We start from the raw sequence: 18465 nt of genomic DNA, 5'->3' as shown, positions 1-18465 counted from the left end.
GCTCACTGGAGAAGGCGACGTCAGAGGGCAAGGAAATGCTGCTACCAGACACTGCAATATTTGATGACAAATTGGCCAAATTTAAATTCCATGTACACTATACAAACTGGCCAAATTTATGTTCAAGGTACACTATGCCATATGTTTGTACAGTCAATGAAAAAAAACTTTCAAGGGCATTTAGGTATCCTTACGCGGATGAATGCGAAGGCATTGCGGCGTCTTCGCGATGAAGACTCATTTTACGAAACGTGATGGTGTTGTTTTCACGTTGCCTCGTATCATTTCGCCCATCACGTGCCTCCGCCTCGTTCGCGTACTTGCGTGGGCATCCAAAGGAGCAGGGTGCAGACACTGAGTGAGAAGTCCAAGTCCAAGGTTCGTCCGTTGAAGCGCACGACAGAACTCACCGAAATCGCCCCGCCGACTGACAGTGGCCAGCACTGTCAGCGCCTTCGCAGTGGGAGGCGCAGTTGGGAAATGTGGCGTGATGAGCGGCACAAGAGCCAGCTGTGGAAAAAGACGAGCACCAATGGGTGAACGAGCAGTGGCACGAGCGCGTCTCTGCGACGACGCGACTTTCTGTATCATATTAGTTTAATACTTTCGCAATAAAACAAACAGCGCGCAAATTTGTCAAGCGCACGAATGTCGTAGAGCGTGCGGATGTAAAGCCGTGTCAAAGCACCGCAGAGTCTTGACGACACTACGGTATTAGGTGGCCGCCAATAAAATCAACACTTCTGTACCCGCCGTGGTAGGTTTACGGCTATAGCATTGTGCGAGGCCGCAGTTTCGATCCCGATCACGGCACCGCATTTCAACGGGGCGGCATGAAAAAAAGAGCGCTCGTGCACTTAAATTTAGGTGCATGTTAAAGAATCCCAAGTGCTAAAAATTATTAGACTCCCCATCTACTGTGCGCCTCATAATCTGATTTCGGGCTTGGGAAGCAAAACTCCATAATTGATATAAGTTCAACACTTCTGCCCCGATACGTTGCACCGTGTGACGCAATGACATTGCTAACCTCGCAGACTATGAACAATGGCGCACAACAACGCCTAGAGCAAACGCTGCGTGTAGCACGTAGACAAACACGAGTAGCGCACGCAAGTAACGTTTAACGTTGACTCCCCAGTAAACTAAACGCTGATGAACTTACACATTCGCCGTATACGTAACCCCAAACTATTGCCAATAAACGCAAACCTCACAAAAAGCTTCGATTGTATTGATTCCCACTGTGCATGGGATCCACACATTCCCTTTGTTTTTATGCGAAGCATATTACGAGAGCTCAACCCAGCTCCTCAGGCGCGGCGGTGTAGCCTTGAATACCACGTGACACCGTGACGTCACGACAGAGGAGAGGTGGCTTTGGCTCAACTCTTGCAAGATGGGCTGGGTGGGAATCGAACCAGGGTCTCCGGAGTGTGAGACGGAGACGCTACCACTGAGCCACGAGTACTTTTTTTTTCTTTATTTCCAGCTTGGCTACAAGCCTCAAAAGTGTTTGTGATCATAGATCACACTCGTTTTATGTGTGTCAAAGTATCAAGCATTGACAACACAGCTTCATCGCAGTCATTCATCTTGTACACGTCACGCACCTTCACAACCATTTCCACAAAATATTCATACACAGATCGGCCTTTAACATCGCAATGTCTATATGCCAACAGACTACGCCATACTGCGTGCAGTCCAAGTAAAAAGATAACATCCATCTGTTCAAAATCGCGTTCAGGGGGTAAAAAACGAATGCCATGTGGATTGAGGGGTAGGTCTATCTTTAACGTTCTCTGTAATATATCCCAAAAGAATATGGCATTATTACAATCAATGAAAACATGTTCAATCGTTTCAGCTTTGTTGCACAGAAAGCATCTGCTTTCCCATGGCACATAAATCCCTCTTTCCTCTAGCCACGTTTTAACAGGCAAGGTTCCCGTGTGAAGCTTGAAGAAGAATGTTTTAACGTTCGCCGGTATACACATATTTTTAACCCTTTTAAGTACGTCTTGCCCAGGCCCTTGTTGAAAATTTAACCGATATAATGGATCAGGGAACACACTTTCAATGAGATCCTTCATAAGACGCTTTCTTTTTACATTGGAGAGGTACTCAAGGGAAAATCTCGCCCTAAGGAAGCGACAGGACGTTACAACTTCACGCAAGAACCTTGAAATTGTGTAGTGAGGGTCAATGGCTGAAGAAACAAAAAATTCAGGCATAGAAACTGTTAACATGGTTTGAAAAAAAACAACACAGAAACGGGTCTCTTTCGTCCCTTATCAATATGAAACGTGATACTACTTGCTGAAGAAACAAGTGGCACACCGACAGACCACCTTTCTTTACTCGACGAAACAAATTTGTCCTTGATGTTCGCTCCCACGTAGAACACCAGATAAACGTGGCAAATATTCGGTGAAATTTTTGAATGTTCTTACGTGTACAATACAGCGCCTGCAGAAGATACATAATTTTCGCAACGAGAAAAACGTTACAAATAGTGGCACGTGCAAAAATCGACAACTCACGTCCACCCAATGCTTCGGCCATCGCACGCATTTCATCCGTTTTTTCGAGCCAAAGTGACTCGTTCTCACGATACCCATCCAAAGGTACCCCCAGGTAAGTGCTAGGTGTCGTGAGCCACCGAATATTTTCAAAAACACCAGGCGTGGCAGTCCAATGGCCATGCCAGAGACCAGTACTCTTTTGCTTATTGATTTCATTGCCGCTTTTCTCGCAAAACCTTTCGTAATTCTTAATAATGAGCTAACACTCTCCCTATCTGCAGCGAATAGGGCAACGTCATCTGCATAAGCTAGAACACGTACTTCACAGGACTGTATCTTAAACCCCCTGATTTCTGTACTATTAACTATTTTTCTACAAAGCGGCTCCAAAAATAAAGCAAAAAGTAAAGGACTTAACGGGCAACCCTGTCGAACGGAAGAAAGTACTTGTATGCGTTGTGATAGTTCACCATTAACAATTAAATTGGTACATGAGCTTTGATATGCCATTTTGATGCCTTTACACATGACGGAACCAAGCCCTACATAATTAATTAATAAAAAGAGAACACTATGTGGTACCATATCAAAAGCCTTAGCTAGGTCTATTTGCAGCATCGCTACTTTGAGGAGAGCGCTATCGCAATATTCTAAAATGCTTCTAGCTGTATGAATATTTGTAAATATTTTCCTACCTCTGATGCCGCATGTCTGATGCGGCCCAACTAACTTCCGTATAACTCCCTGCAGCCTTGCTGCAAGAACTTTCATGAAAACCTTGTAGTCAACATTAGTCAACGTAATTCGCCTGTATCCCGTTACATTACGTAGTATATTTTTTTCTTTGCCTTTTGGGATAAGTACTGTGTGCGCACGATTGAACGATGGTGGTAAAGTCCCCCGCTCGAGTGCCTCTGAAAATACTTCATGCAATGCTGTTGCCATGTCCGTCTTGAACGCCTTGTAAAATGCCGCGGTAATCCCATCCGGACCAGGAGATTTGCCCGAGCTTAGTTCCCCGATAGCCCTCTCAATCTCTTCCATACTAATATTCATTTCTAATAAATTCGTTTCCTCTTTGCCTAGCGTCGGCATTTCTGCCAGAAAGTCATCCTCGTAGCCCGGCGCCTTTGGCTCACGACAAGCAAACAAATCTCTATAGTAACTTTCAAATGCCGTCATGATAACTTTCTGTTCTCTGAATATCCTACCATTATATTCTATTTCCAATATTTCATATCCTCGGGCGTACGCCTTTTCATCCGACAAAGCTCGCTTTGTAGGTACTTCCCCCGCTAGGTATTTTTCGGCTCGTGCTCGTATAATTGCACCTCTGCATTTATCCTCCTCTAAGCTTTCTAGTTTTCTTTTAATGACTTGCAGTTCTTGCGTCACCAAACCCGGATTAGCTGTTTCGATTCGCACCAAGTCTTCGAGCTCCTGCCGCAACATCTGTTCATGTTTTTGAGCCTGATACTTCAAATGCCCACCTCTTTCTATTGCGGTCAATTTTACCCTTTGTTTAAATAACTCCCATTTCTCTGCGGCACTGCGTAGTGTGTCATTAAAAAATTGATGTATTTCTTTTTTTGTTTCATCTATGAACACGTCATCCTTGAGAAGCTTGGCATTCAATTTCCATCTTTCCCATTCAAGCTTCCTTTTTTGCTTTTGGCCAATCTCGAAGGTCACTAAACAATGATCACTGAAAGAAACAGCATCAACATCGTAGTTCTGACACAAAGGCGCAATCTCCGAACACACATACACTCGATCTAGTCGTGCATGGCTGGTGCCTTGAAAGTGTGTGAAATGATGGCGACTTCCACCTCTTGCGAACTGTGCCACATCATTTAAAGAGAATTTGCTCACGCATTCTTTAAGATACGCAGCACTTTCATCATTTACACGAGCAGTGGTTGAACGGTCTTGCTGATTAAGGACACAATTGTAGTCACCCAACACGATCAAACACCTCTCACAATCAAAATACATACTCAATTCGCGAAAGAACAAACATCTTTCATGCGGCTTTGTAGGTGCATAGACACAAATAACTCTAAATTTCGCTTCCCCGTAAGAAAGATCGCACAAAACAAAGCGTCCTTGCAAGCAACTTGTAACCGTTTCAACGACAATGCCAATTGAATTTTTAACAAACAACATACACCCGGCTGATGTTCCCACCGCATGGCTCACGCATACATTGTACCTCAAAGAAAATTTTGCTACCAAGCCTTCGGTCGCCTCCTCTCTGCTAATCTTCGTCTCCTGGACCGCAAGCAAATCTAGGTCTCTTTCTTGCATTATGCGTTTGACCTGATATTGCTTGCGACTAGCCCCTAGACCCCGTACATTGAGCGTACCGACGCGTAATGGTGCAGGTATACAAATCATGGTGATTGTAAGCGCGAGCCACCAGTACAACGCTAACCGTGGCTCGACCTTGCAGTGGGAATACCAGGGTATTACTTATCGCGTCCCTGACCCCGAACCGGCGACGATGACGCCGACCGGACTTCGGGGACATATTTTTTACCCTTGGCGCCAGCAACGCGGTGCCACTGACACTCCAGGCGTTTAACCTTGCGTTCGGTGTTGTCCTCCGTCAACTTCGGAATGCCTGTTCTGGGACGCTTCCCGCGTCCCGCGGTCGCTCCCGTAGCGTCTGCTTGATATTCGGCCGTAGTGATCTCGGTGCTGTCGCTCATGTCTTCCTCTTCACTTGCTTGACTTAAGGGCAGTGACTCTTGCGTGCAGCCTATTTCGGCACGTTCCTCAGTTGCCTTCGTCAAGTCCCGACTGTCAGGTGTCGTCCCTCCAGTTTTCTCGGCGTCAGTCTCCCGGGCCTTGTCTTCGCCTTCCTTGGTGTTGCTGTTCGGGGCAGACTTTTCGGCCTCCTCCGCGTCCATTATGTTCTCTTGTACTTCTTCTGTTGGGAGAGCCGTTTTAGTTACTCTGGCGTAGCTCCTTGCACAATCATTACTTTCGTGTTCGAACGCCCGGCACACACCACATCGTGGCGTCTGGCAGTCCCGTCGAATGTGTCCTTGCCTGCGGCACCTCAAACATAGCGGGGACCGGCCCGGGGCCACAAGAAGGACGGTGCCACTTCCCAACTTGAAAAGATGAGGCAGGTCATCAAGCTCAACACCTTCCTTAAGTCTCATTCGCACCACTCTCGTCGTGGATGTCGCATGTTCAAAACCGGCGACGGACCAGTTGTCGTTCGACACGTCAAGGACGTCACCAAAGCTGCTCAACGCTTGCCGAAAGCTCTCACTTTGGACAGCAAAGTCGACCCAGTGCACTTTCACGGTGACGTCTTGCTGGACGGGGTCAATGACAGCGCAGAAGCCGCCCTTGACCTGAAGTCCACCCGTTTTCACCAGGGCATCCTTGTCCGCCTTGCTGCGCAACTTGACTAGCCAGACGTGATTCATCTGGTAGGCTCCAATACCCGTGATGTTCTTGATGATACCAGCGTCCTCCAATGGCTCGCGAAAATCTTCCAGCCGATATGGTCTTCTTGCCAGGTCCCCGTGCAAAAAAACGCACTGCTGCATGCTCTCGCCTGAAGGCAATGTAGGCAGCAACATCCTATAATCCGAGGGTGCAGAAGAAAACCTGTCACCGCGGCCAACGGCGGCCGCCAAAGAACCTCGCACGGAGCGAGCCATCACGCGTCCTTCCTCCTCGAAAGCCGAACGCGGAGTGAGCCACGAGTACGATGCTTCAAAGCGGTACAAAAGCGCCTCTAGTGAATGCGGTGTTGCCTTAGAAACGAGCTGTTTCTAAGGCTCAGGCGTGCGTTGCTTGCTCAGGCGCACATTTCGTTGCCGCGCTGAACGCTGCGTTGCTCGACGCTCACCGCGTCCAATGCGGGGCGTCCAAGGCGAAGCAGAGTAACGCATGAGTTATTTCTTCGTCTAGCCGAACCAAATATAGCCAAGCAACAGCAGTTCACCAGGCTAAACAGTGGTTCAACAACTAAAATAAAGGCTAGTATGCTTCGCATCCTGGGCTTAACCTTACCTAAGCCACAGCCATTTTTGTCTTGCCGATTCTTAAGAATCAAATTCTTTGTTTACAGCTAACCTATAGAGTTTTCATAAACATTACTCGGGCATGACTAAGCTGTTAGCATTTACTATTGATGTACTTGCTATCTTGGATCAATCGTCCTTGGTAGAGTGCATATTTACTGATCTTGCTCTTTCGACACTCAAAATTAATAAACTAAGTGCAGATTTAATATGCTTAAATGGATCGAGTGCTTCCTAGGCAGCCAGACAGAGCACGTAACAACTAACCATCATGACTCCCGCACTTGTCCAGGTAGGTCAGGTGTCCTTCAGGGGTCTGCGTTAGGGCCTCTTCTCTTCCTTATTTATATTGTTACGTCGAAGCGCAGTAGCGAAACTAATCACAGCATCTATTTACAACGTTACCAAGCACTGGCAAACATGCAAGCCAGCCAAATCTAGCAAAACACGTGGTCATCACGTGATCAGCAGTGAGTACGTCCAGTCGCAATAAATTCAAGGGTCAACATCATCGTCTTCTAGTAGCGCGTAGCATCACCTCCGGAGGCAGAAGCGGAGGCCCGCCACCACTAAGGACGCACAGCAGAGGAAGCTTGGAAACGCTTTAGTCATGAAACGTGAACGATATCGCTGGAAACGGCACGGAAGATGTAGTGGGACTGGCGCAGACGCTCTCGTACGTGACGTCAGTCACTTGTCGAAGGACGTGCTATGGGCCCGTGTAGCGAGGAGGATTTTCAGGAAGAAGACCCACACGTCGAGTGGGGGACCAAACTAGCACCAGGGCATCCGGAGCAAAAAGTTCGTCGTGGTGTCACTGGTTGTAAAGCCGCTTCTGGTTGTCTTGGGAAGAAGCAAGTCCACTACGGGCTATCTGCCGCGCGTAAGAGCCCGGACAATGCTGTCCCGTTCGTATTCACTAGTCCAAGTTGCAGGAGAAGGAATTTTGCCCTATATGAGGTTGGTTCACGTCCGAACAAAAGGTAAAAGGGAGAGTATCAAGCAGTGTCAGGGGGAGGGGGGAATTTCATGCGAATCTCACGCATGGTAGTACAAGGCGGTCACGGCGGTCAGCCGACACGTACTTTGAAAGCATCTCTATTAAAGGGCCCCTCCCCAGGTCCAATAGTAAATTTCGCTCATACGCTGCAAGTTGTTATATGTCCTCTAGTGAGCGTTCTGCCGCGAAAAGTTTTCAAATCGGCTCATTAATAGCCGAGGTAGAAATATTTTAGTGCCGCGAATTCATGATTTCAGCAGGCGGGCTCCACTGCTAAGCAAGACGGCCTTCCCTGCGTTCTCCCGTACCGGACCTCGAGAATCGCGTGAGGCATACAGGCCCGTCTCAGGCCCCGCCTTCATTTTCTTTCTCCTCGCTTTTTTTTTTCGGCGCTACGCACTTCTGCTGACAGCGTCGCGCGCAAGCTGTTGTCTCGTTCGCGCAGCGCACGATTTTACGCGCTGTGCACAAGGGCACATGACTAGCAGTATAATTCAGCGCTACACAAATACTGAGGCAGAACAAGCGGATCGCACACAATGATCACGCGCTGAAACACGGTAAAAAATGACATAGTTTCGGCACGTGCGCTCCTGACTGCACGACCGTGGGAACGAAGGGACGAAGCGGAAGTACATCTTTCTTGCTTCGGTGCGAAGCAAATAAAAAAAAAACACGCAAACATTCCCTTTGTGTGTTTCATTATTTTCTAAACTTCAAGTCATCAATTCAAGCAACACATCTAACAAATAACGGATGACGCCTTGAATAATTCTCGAAGTCACCTGTCACCACGAGCGACGTCGCACTGCGGACCCGAGTACGTAGGCGCAGGGACGCGAGTGCGTCACCGTCCGGCTTGGAGCGCAGCGGCCGCGAGGAGAAGGGAAAACGGCGTGCAGATTGAAAATTCAAACTTTTCCGCGGCGCGTTGCGATGTAATTCTTTGCAAACGCGATCGTTGGCGCGCATTGTATGCTCTGCGCTTGTCAGTTCAAAACGGCCAGACCTGGGGAGGGGCCAGGTCCGATTCAAACGCTCGGTGAGCCCATTCGTCCGGGGATGGCATAGCATGGTGATCTTGTGCTTTGTGGAGCTGCAGCGCAGGATAACGTCGATGACTTTGCACAGGAAGGTACGGCCTAGGTCAGTCAGCAGTTGATGTGGGAAACCTTGTAAAAAAATTACGTCGCGAAGGACAAAGCCCGTCACGTCTCTAACACAGCTGGTTGCCAGCGCTCGTGTGATTGCATAGGGCGTCACGTAATTGGTAGCGACGGCAACCGATTTGTTTCCTGAAGCAGGTGCAGGAAAGGGCCCGAGAATGTCAAAACCTACAATGAGAAGGGTTTAGGTGGGACGTGGATAGGTTGACAATATCCGGCAGGATGCGTAGACAGTTTCTTTCGGCGTTCGCAGAGCTCGCAGGCGCTGACATGACGCCACACTGAGCGGGCTAGGCCAGGCCACCAGAAGTGACGGCACAAGCGGTCACGTGTGCGAGTGACACCACGATGGCCAGCAGTTGGAGCGTGGTGAAGTTCACGAAGAACTGTGGAGCGTAGATGTGATGCTATAACAAGGAGGAGGTCAGAACCGTCAGAGTACACGTTACGCCAATATAATATACCATCCTCTAGGTTGAACATACGCGCTGAGGCGTCGCTAGGAGAGGATTCCAGGCGCTCAATTATTTCTCTTAAGCAGGCATACCAGCGCTGTTCGCTGGTGATCTTAAGTAACTGGCTCACGAAAAAGACGCAGTCAAGGGATTCAGTGCGCGAAGAGTCACAGTAGTCCACAATCTAGCAAGACAAACAATCCGCATCCTTGTGCCGAGTATGTGTACCTTTGCCGGCGCAGGGTCCATCCAGCGAGTCAGCCTGTAGAATCTTCCAAAGCGTTAACAGAGGGCATGGCGATAGGAAAGTACTGTGAACGGTTGGCCAAATTGATAAGAGCGCAATTTTGCAACCGCCTATACAAGAGCGAGGCACACACGTTCTCTAATTGAGTAATTTTGCTCTGATGCGGACAGCAGCCTGCTGGCATAAGCGATGGCGCAGATCACTCCATGTTGTCGTTGGGCCAAGACAGCACCTATTCCGCCACTACTCCTGTCAGTCCGGACTTCGTTTGGGCTCATGGGTTGAAATGGGCCAAAATGGGAGGCGTTGTGAGAAGTGTGGTTAGCTCGGAGAAATCCCTGGCTTGTGCAGGACCCCCGGTAAAAGGGTGTCTTGTTTAACATGTCTTAGCTATTTTGCAATCACTGCAAGAAGGTGCACAAACCGGTGAACATAGGAGCAGAGGCCCACGAAGCTGGGAACATCTTTGACAGACTTTGGCACAGCGAAGTCTTTCAAGGTTCGAATTTTCTCTGGGTTAGGTTGTACACAAGCAGCGTTTACAATATGGCCAAGACTCGTAATGCGGTGACGGGCGAAACGGTACTTCGATGGATTCAGCTGAAGTCCGCCAGGGTGGAACACGTCAGAAACCACTGAGAGGCGTCCGAGGCCTGTATAAAACGTAGGCGAACACAGAACTGCGTCGTCTAAATAACATAGGTATGTATACTACTTGAACCCATGAAGCAGAGTCCATCATTCGCTCGAATGGGGCTGGGAGATTACATAGATCGAAAGGCATGACCTTGAACTGTTAAAGCTCATCAGGAGCTACAGAATCCGTTTTCTGTCGCTCCATGTCCACAGCAATCTGCCAAAATCCAGATCAAAGGTCGATTGAAGGGAAGTAAGCGGCTCCATACATACAATCAAAGGCATGATCAATTCGTGCTAACGGGTCAGTGTCTTTCTTTGTTATGTTGTTGAGGTGCCAATAGCCCACACAAAAGCACCACAATCAATCCTTCTTTTTTACTATAACAACAGGGGATTCTCGGGGACTGGGGGATGGCTCCATAGTGTGATTCGCAGGTATCTTGGTGACTTCCTGCTGGATGACGCTTCGCTCAGAGGCGTACACATGGTGGGGCCATCGGTGAACAGGGATGGCATCACTTTGTGTATGCGATGAACGACAACGGACATCTGGCCCAAAGGCCGATTACCGAATTTGGACATGTCTCAATACAAATCGAGAATACGTCTGAGGGTGTCAGTGCGCTCATTTAGAAGGTCTTGGCGAACATGCTGAGAGTTTCGCCGCTGCCACAAGTTGCCGGCGTCGGAGTGCTCTCCGGATGACATGTAGCATTCATTGCAAAAGCTTCTAGCTGACAGTCATGCAGGGGGCAAAGGTGGACTATGGAAAGCCCTTCTGGAAGTACTTGCTTGATGAAGCCGAAATTGACAAGTGAAAGGGATGTTCTGTTTGCGATAATGCTCAGGACCGTGTAGGCTGTAGCGACATTGTGTGTGAGCAGGACGTCACTAAGAAGTGTTACGTATAGTCGCCATCTGGAACAGCTGGCGAACAGGCAAATTCGACATACGTCAAGGTTTTAGAAGGTAGGCTAACAAAATCGCTGCTGTGCAAGAGAGACAGAAGAGGTTGGTGGCTGGGTTAATAGAGGCGAGGCAGTTCAATGCGGAAGATACCGATGGAGCAGTCAATCAGAGCGGAATTGGCAGAAAGAAAATCCAGTCTAAGTATGAGGTCGTGAGGGCACTGCGCAGGGACCGCAAAAAATAACGACCACCTGGTGATCAGCAACGGTAACCCGAACAGCTTACGTCCCATCAACAGCGACCGTTGCACCATCAGCGACACATACGACTCGGATCGTAGGAGGTGTGAGGATCTTCTTCATGGGACGACGAAAACTGGCACTCATGAAGTTGAAGATGAGCTAGACTGCATAAAAAAACAGAGTAGCATAGTAGCATTTGTATACGCGCCGGCGAAAATCCCTGTTTTTCTAATAAAGAGACCCGCCTCTCTCCTACACACACAGAGAGTTGCTGAGGGGCTTGAGCTAAAAGCAAAATAATGCTTGACAAAGTGTCAAACCCCTTGATACAATGATACAAAATGCCACAGCAATTAAAGGGTGGCAGGACGGGGAAGGAAATCATATCTTTTTTTTATGACGCGTAATCCGACTCAGTTTTAGATGTTAAATCCTAGCCATCACTGCAGGCTTGCCCAGCACTCTCCTCCCCCCCCACCCCAGCCACTACTAAACCCTGTTGACGCATCACGCAAGCACATACTATCTGTTATACTGGCTAATGTTCGCAGTTATATGTCAAAAAAAGACACCGTTGAAGCCCTTCTCGACGGCAATAATAACGACATGGCCATTTTCACTGAGTCTTGGTTAACCCCTGATATAGATATCACTGAGCTACTGCATGCAGATCCCCCTACAGTGTTTTCAGACGTGATAGGAAGGAACGAAGGGGTGGCGGCGTTCTTGTCTTCACGAAACACAGCATTCCTTGTCACCAGCTCCCGAACAATTGTACTGATGAAATTCTTTGTGTGCACATATCCATGCGGACATGCACATGCATACTCATATCTTGTTATTGCCCATCCGATTGCGACCGTTCCTTGATCGACGAACTTAACACTGTCATTTCAGATGCAGCCTCTCAATTCCCACATGTTTACTATATTATTTGTGATGATTTTAACTTTCCGTATACCAACTGGGACAATCTAACAGCATCATCCCACCAGTCAAAAGATTTCCTTGATTTAGCCTTAAACTTCAACCTTACACAAACAGTAAACTTTCCCACAGGTGGCTCAAACACCTTGGCTTGGTCTCCACTTCTGAACCCGAATACATTAAGCCGTTAGCATGTCTCAATGGCTGGAGCGATCACAGCATTGTTCTTTTCAATTTGAATATTCCTGTTCCAATCAAACAGCGTTCAAAAAGATTAATACAGGACTACAATAAAGCTGACTTTTCCAAAATTAACAGTGAATTAAACATTTTTTCAATACCTAAAAGAAACTGCTTTCAGAAGGTTTTTCATGGAAGCTGGCTCTTGTATAAGCAAAGCTACCCAGCTTAATCAATAATTACGTACGTCTTGTTTGCATTCGTGGTGTCATGGGAAAGCCTTGGTACACAAACCAATTGCACAAAAGAAAAAGCGCCTGTTCAGAGTGGCAAAAGAATGTGGTCCTGCCCCGAAATGAAATAAATATTTCAACTGCCTGCGCGAGTACAACAGCCTTCTGAAGCTTTCTAAGAAAAAATTTTATCACCAGGAACTTCTCAATATCGCCCGTGTAAACACGCAAAAATTTTGGAAAGTACTCGCACTAAGTAGGAATCAGTCACGTACCATTACCATAACTAATCCTGATGGGTCCACTTTTACAGTTGAAAAGCATTCTGACGTCTTAAATTCATCTTTCTCTTCCGTCTTCACTCGTGAATCTTCCACCAACATCCCTGTTTTACCATGATTTTGTGGCACTCAAATGCCTCTCATTAACGTAACTGTTGAAGGTATCGCGAGCCTAACCAATAAACTTAAGATACCTAGCTCTTGACAAGGACCTGACAACATACCCGTGAAGATACTGAAAGCCATTAGCGCCATTTTTAGCCAGATATTACAAATCATTTTGGCCAGTCTTTGAGCGAGGGTACTATGCCCAAAGAGTGCAAACTAAGCAAAGTAACTCCCGTCTTTAAATCTGGTATGTACTCCGACCCACCCAATTATCGCCCAATCTCACTTGCATGTATTGCCTGTAAACTTTGAGAACGTATCATATATTCCCATATAGCGTCCCACTTCGACAGAAATTCTTTTTTCTTTAGCAAACTACATGGCTGTCGTCCGGGCTTATCATGCGAAACACAACTTTTTCAATTAGCCAAAGATCTCCACCTAAACATAGTTTCTTCATTGCAGACTGAAGCAATTCACATAGATTTTTCAAAGGCTTTCGATCGCATCCCTCATCATCGACTAGTGTCCAAACTTTCATGCTTTCACCTCGAACCACTAATCCTATCATGAATGATCTGCTTCCTGACAGATCGCCTCCAGTTCACCTGTGTTGGCGGTCGTTGTTCAGATACTACCAAAGCGATATCGGGTGCACCATAGGGATCCGTCCTCGGCCCACTCCTTTTTCTAATATACATTAACGACCTCCCAATAGACATATCATCTACAATACGTCTATTCGCCGATGACTGTGTTATTGACCATCGTGTCACTACTAACACTGACCAATCCATTCTGCAAAATGACCTAAATTCTATTGACAAGCGAAGCTCACGTTGGATGATGGAACTAAATGTCTCCAAATGCAAGTTTATGCATGTATCACGTAAACTCTGTATATATAAATTTCCCTACTCTTTAGGCCCTGTGAACTCATATAAGGTCGCCCGTTACCACTACCTTGGCGCTATCATTACTAAGAAACTAAATTGGTCGAACTACGTTCTATAAATAACAGCCGATGCCTCAAGATTACCTCAACTATATTAAATGGCCCTATCCGTGTCTCCTCCGTCGATTTGTAAACTAGGATATCAAATTTTCACCCGTGCTAAATTACAATAGGTGTCTACAATTTGGAATCCGCATCACAAGTACTTGACTGACACTTTACAAGCTATTGAAAATCGTGCCTCCCGTTTTATCTTATCGAATTATGACAACAATATGAGCGTTACCACCTAGAAATTATCTATTGGACTGCCCCTTTTAGCATCAACAAGCATAATTTCGCAACTCTGCCTATTCCATAAACTGTAATATAATTTTCCTGACCTTTGGTCCTCGCTTTTATTTCTACCCGTGCGCTCATCACATCGTCTATTCAATTCTTTAAGTATCCAACGCCTTCACGGTTCTACAAACGCTTTCAACAAATCCTTCCTTCCCGTTACATTAGAACAATGAAACTCGCTTCGGGAATCTGTTGTTGTAGAGCGAAACCCTTCGAAATTTCGAGAGTTACTAACCATCCATATTTGCAACTAATTATGCAAAAACCTGTGTTTTTACAGTGCCTTTTCAGTTGTTGCTGTTTGTTGATTTGTACAACACGATTCCTTCGATATTTGTATTATTCTTTTGCACCCCCCTTATGTAATACCCAACATGGGGCCCCCTTAAGGGAATAATAAATGACGATGATGATGATGATGATGATATCAGTTGCATAGCCTAGGGGATAGAGTACTTGCATTCCCAAAAGAAAAAAATGCCTAATAATGAATTATCAATACCTCTAACATACAATGATTATTTAAGCATAAAATATTAACTGAAACAAACACTCAGATTAATAAATTCGACACGATGGAAAGTTTTACAAATATTTGCGCCTTAGGGAATGTATACCTAATCTGAGTAATAAAGGGAATTCAGACATCCACCCGTTCAAAGCAATCGCTACAAAGGAAACCCATATGGATTCCTCGAAAGAAAAGGCTCGCAGTTGAAGAAAAATTCGTCCGGGTCCGGATCTTGAAGCCGCGGCCACCGCCTTTCCGGGGCAGCCGCTCTACCATCTGAGCTAACCAGGCGGCTAGCAGATGGCAGGGCGAAGTCGAACTGCTACGAACGGGTGGATGCCCGAATTCCCCTTTATTAATTACTGCTCTCCACCTTGCGGGTTACCGCAGAACCACTGCGTGAAACCTAATCTAAGAATTAAGCAAGGGACCAGAAACATTTGTCAGATACCAGCTGCATGACGACGACTGTAAGGAAGACAATCTCACCAGAACGTTGACCCTCAAGAAGGCACGATGGCCACAGGGTGGACTCAGAAATACGTCGAATGCAGCAACGCGGTTGCGAAAAGTCATGCAAATGCACATCACTACGCTGCACAGAACATATGAAAAACGATTAGACTCACGCCACTTCATAACACACACCAAGCATCAACCCAACCAGTATACCAGCATACATTATCTGAGTGGCAATGACTAATCCACTTAGCAGCTGCACTCTTTTCCGGAAATAAATAGTAATTGATTTGTGCGAATTACGTATATTTGTCGACACTTAAGTGAGTTGGGTAGCTGCACACAGTTATTTCTTGATGATATAGTAAATAAACAAAGATATGTAATTTCGCTCACGCTATTCATTTATTGATGCAAAAACCCTCATCGGCTTCACTGATGAATTATTGCTTGAGAGGGGTATTTGAGCACAAAAGTATTGGTGTTTCGTACAAATAAATTTTAATATCGGAAAAAGCTGGCAAATTATGACAACATTACTGACCACGTTTGTTAGGATAAAGAAAGCGCTGTCTATAAGCGTAAGCAGGAAAAGGAGAATGTTAAATAAAGAAATCTCCGTATTTTTAAAGCGCTAACAAGAGACACGGTACAAAAGGAAGGTGATACACAGGACAGGCGCTTGTCCTGCGTATGACCATCCTTTTGTGCCGTGTCTGTTGTTTACGCTTTAAAAACATTTATCAAATTTGCTCCAACTAGGACCACAGAAAGTTCTAAGCCAGAAATCTCTGTAGTTTTCCTTCAAATGAACATTCTCGAATAAAAACGTGTCAATTCTTTGTCGCAGTAATTGTTTTATAGTGCTGTAGGTGCTGCAGTAGGCTGTACATCATCATAGTGTCGATTGTCTGCGGCAATGCTTGACACAGCATTCGAATTACCTCTACGTCTTCAGCTCTATGTACCCTTTTTCGTTGTGCGCATGATTCCCTGACCCGTAGCAATTGGCAGCTACGTAGGTGCAGTACATGTATGACGTCGTGAAACGGAGCGCGTACATATAATTTTTGTAGTTGTGTGGGCTGTGTCTGGGGTGGCCCTGTACGTTATTTCATTTTTCAAGGTGGTAAACGCACTAAATAAAACAAGGCCCGACTACGCCTGCAGCATTTTATTGAGCTCAGTTACATATTGAAACCAATTAAAGACTGTATAGCGTTGAAACCGACATAGTGGTGTCAATTACAGACCAGTTGCGTACTATATTGAACTTATGTCTAGCGGTAATTCTTTAATGCCTACTATAGTGCGGATAGGAACCATATCTCAAAGAAATAACGTTTTCTTTTTTTGTAGCACAAATGTGCGCCGGCACAAGGTGTTGCCTATATCCAGGAAAATGCGGTGATACTGAGGACAGCACGTTGACCCCTTTGTATGCGTTGTGCCCATTACTGCGATTTATTTCATGCGACAAATCAGCGATGTTATCACAATGAAAGGAGTCGCGTACCATCACTCATGCTGTTTGCTGTTGTGTAGATGTTTTATAAGGTTTTTCTGTTGGATTTTAATAATGATAGCACTTCATTCCACTATTTTCGGCACTAGTAGATCGTGAAGGCTCCATCGCTTTTCGGTCGTTATCTCTTTGTTTACTAAAGCTCATGTTTTCCGCCCTTCAGTCCGAACCTAATCGTCTTAGGATGATGCCGAGATGTGGAGGGTAAATGAGGGATATCAAAAATCTCTGTTCGGCACCGCGGTGACAAAAGCAACCCTACTTACGCAGTTTTGTGGTGTTGCAATCGCTCAAGCCGGAGTCATGAAGGAAGATCGAAACGCACAATAAATGTAGTGCGAAACGTTTTTCGGGTTGTGCAAACAATAAACGACATGAAGCTTGCGTCCAACCTTTAAGACTCGTGGAACTTTGTCAGTGGCTGTTAGCGTTTAGTCTTATTAAAGAGACCTACCTTGTGACAACGAGTACTTGTTATGCGCTCGCCGACTGTGTCCTCTAATGTTGCTATAGAGTATGTTGTCATTGGTTCTTTTGTGCAAAAGTACTTCCTTTGCCTTTTGCTTCTGTCATTTTCTGTTGCCATGCCTTTTGTATGCAAGCCTGCTGTAAGCGCCTGTCCTTTTTCATGGTTATTTTTTACCTCGCTGTGCGTGATATGCAACAGCGGCAGCTTCGCGCGTTCGGGTGTGTTATGTGCATAGCGACTTTCTTTTCCCTGCACTAATTTGCATGTCGAACAGCGGCGTTAGATAGGAGGAGGAGGGAAAGAGATAAGAAGAAGGCAGGGAGGTTAACCAGAATCACGTCCGGTTGGCTACCCTACACAGGGGGAATGGGAAAGGGGGAAAACACAGATAACAGGGAGAGAGAGGAGGGAAGGAAATTGCAGTGAGTTCGATGACGTGTGTGGCCTTACAGAAATTGCATTGGTAGTCACAAATGGTCGCACAAGCCCGTCGTCCTTAAGAAACACAAAAGTGCCTTCACTGCTTTATGGGCCGACGGGCGATGGGGGCGGTGTTCCAGCAGCACCTGCACAGAAAGCGGCCGATTGTCCAGTTTTTGGAAAGCTTTGGCAAGTTCTTGTCTCTCTAGGTCATATCTTGGACAATGGCACAGCAGGTGGTCGATGTTTTCTTCGGAGCCACAGACCTCGCATGCTGCACTGTCAGTCACTCCAGGCGTTAGATAAAAGGACGTTGTGCTAATGCACCTGGTTTCTAGGGGGGCGATAAGACAACCTTGGACTTTCACAGCATCCTTGCATGGCATCTGTGCATATTGACTGAACACTCGAAACACAGAACGTGTCTTTCGAAGGCAGCAGTCCTACAGATAGACACCCAAGTGATGACGCTCGCGGATGGTTGAATGTATTGACTTAAGCCGTCTACACAACCTTTAGCCCAGGTAGCCATCCAGTACTATCTGGTGAATAAACTGAATTGATTGATTAGTTGATTGATTGATTGATTGATTGATTGATTGATTTCTTGATTGATTTGTACTGTAATTAGTCGTGTCTGTTGTCTTGTACTAAACAAAGTATTGAACTAATACAAAGCTTGCGAGACTTTCGCGTGATGTAAATGTGAACGGTTGACAGTTTCTAGGAAGTGGCAGTAACATAGTAGAACATGTTTCGAGCCCAAATTTGCCTGCTAATTGCCTTGCTCCCACGAATCCAACACGACGTGCCAACTGCAACA

At 46.2% G+C, this 18465-nt stretch overlaps 1 long non-coding RNA gene across 3 annotated transcripts; it reads right to left on the bottom strand.

The window, feature by feature from the left end:
* Positions 1 to 95: 95 nt before the first annotated feature.
* LOC135914510 (uncharacterized) lies at positions 96 to 17301 on the bottom strand. 3 transcript variants are annotated; one of them, XR_010568327.1, is made up of 3 exons: positions 17020 to 17193; positions 15259 to 15364; positions 96 to 510 (listed from the first exon to the last, which is right to left on the bottom strand). It is a non-coding gene; the product is annotated as an uncharacterized lncRNA (long non-coding RNA). The 3 variants fall into 3 exon arrangements; XR_010568328.1 differs by lacking the exons at positions 15259 to 15364; positions 17020 to 17193 and adding an exon at positions 17208 to 17301; XR_010568326.1 differs by lacking the exon at positions 15259 to 15364.
* Positions 17302 to 18465: the final 1164 nt, after the last annotated feature.

The sequence above is a fragment of the Dermacentor albipictus genome, chromosome 8 (genome assembly GCF_038994185.2).
Source record: "Dermacentor albipictus isolate Rhodes 1998 colony chromosome 8, USDA_Dalb.pri_finalv2, whole genome shotgun sequence".
NCBI classification, from domain to species: Eukaryota; Metazoa; Arthropoda; class Arachnida; order Ixodida; family Ixodidae; genus Dermacentor; species Dermacentor albipictus.
The sequence above is the reverse complement of the archived record's forward strand: the minus strand, read 5'-3'. Positions and strand labels throughout refer to the sequence as shown.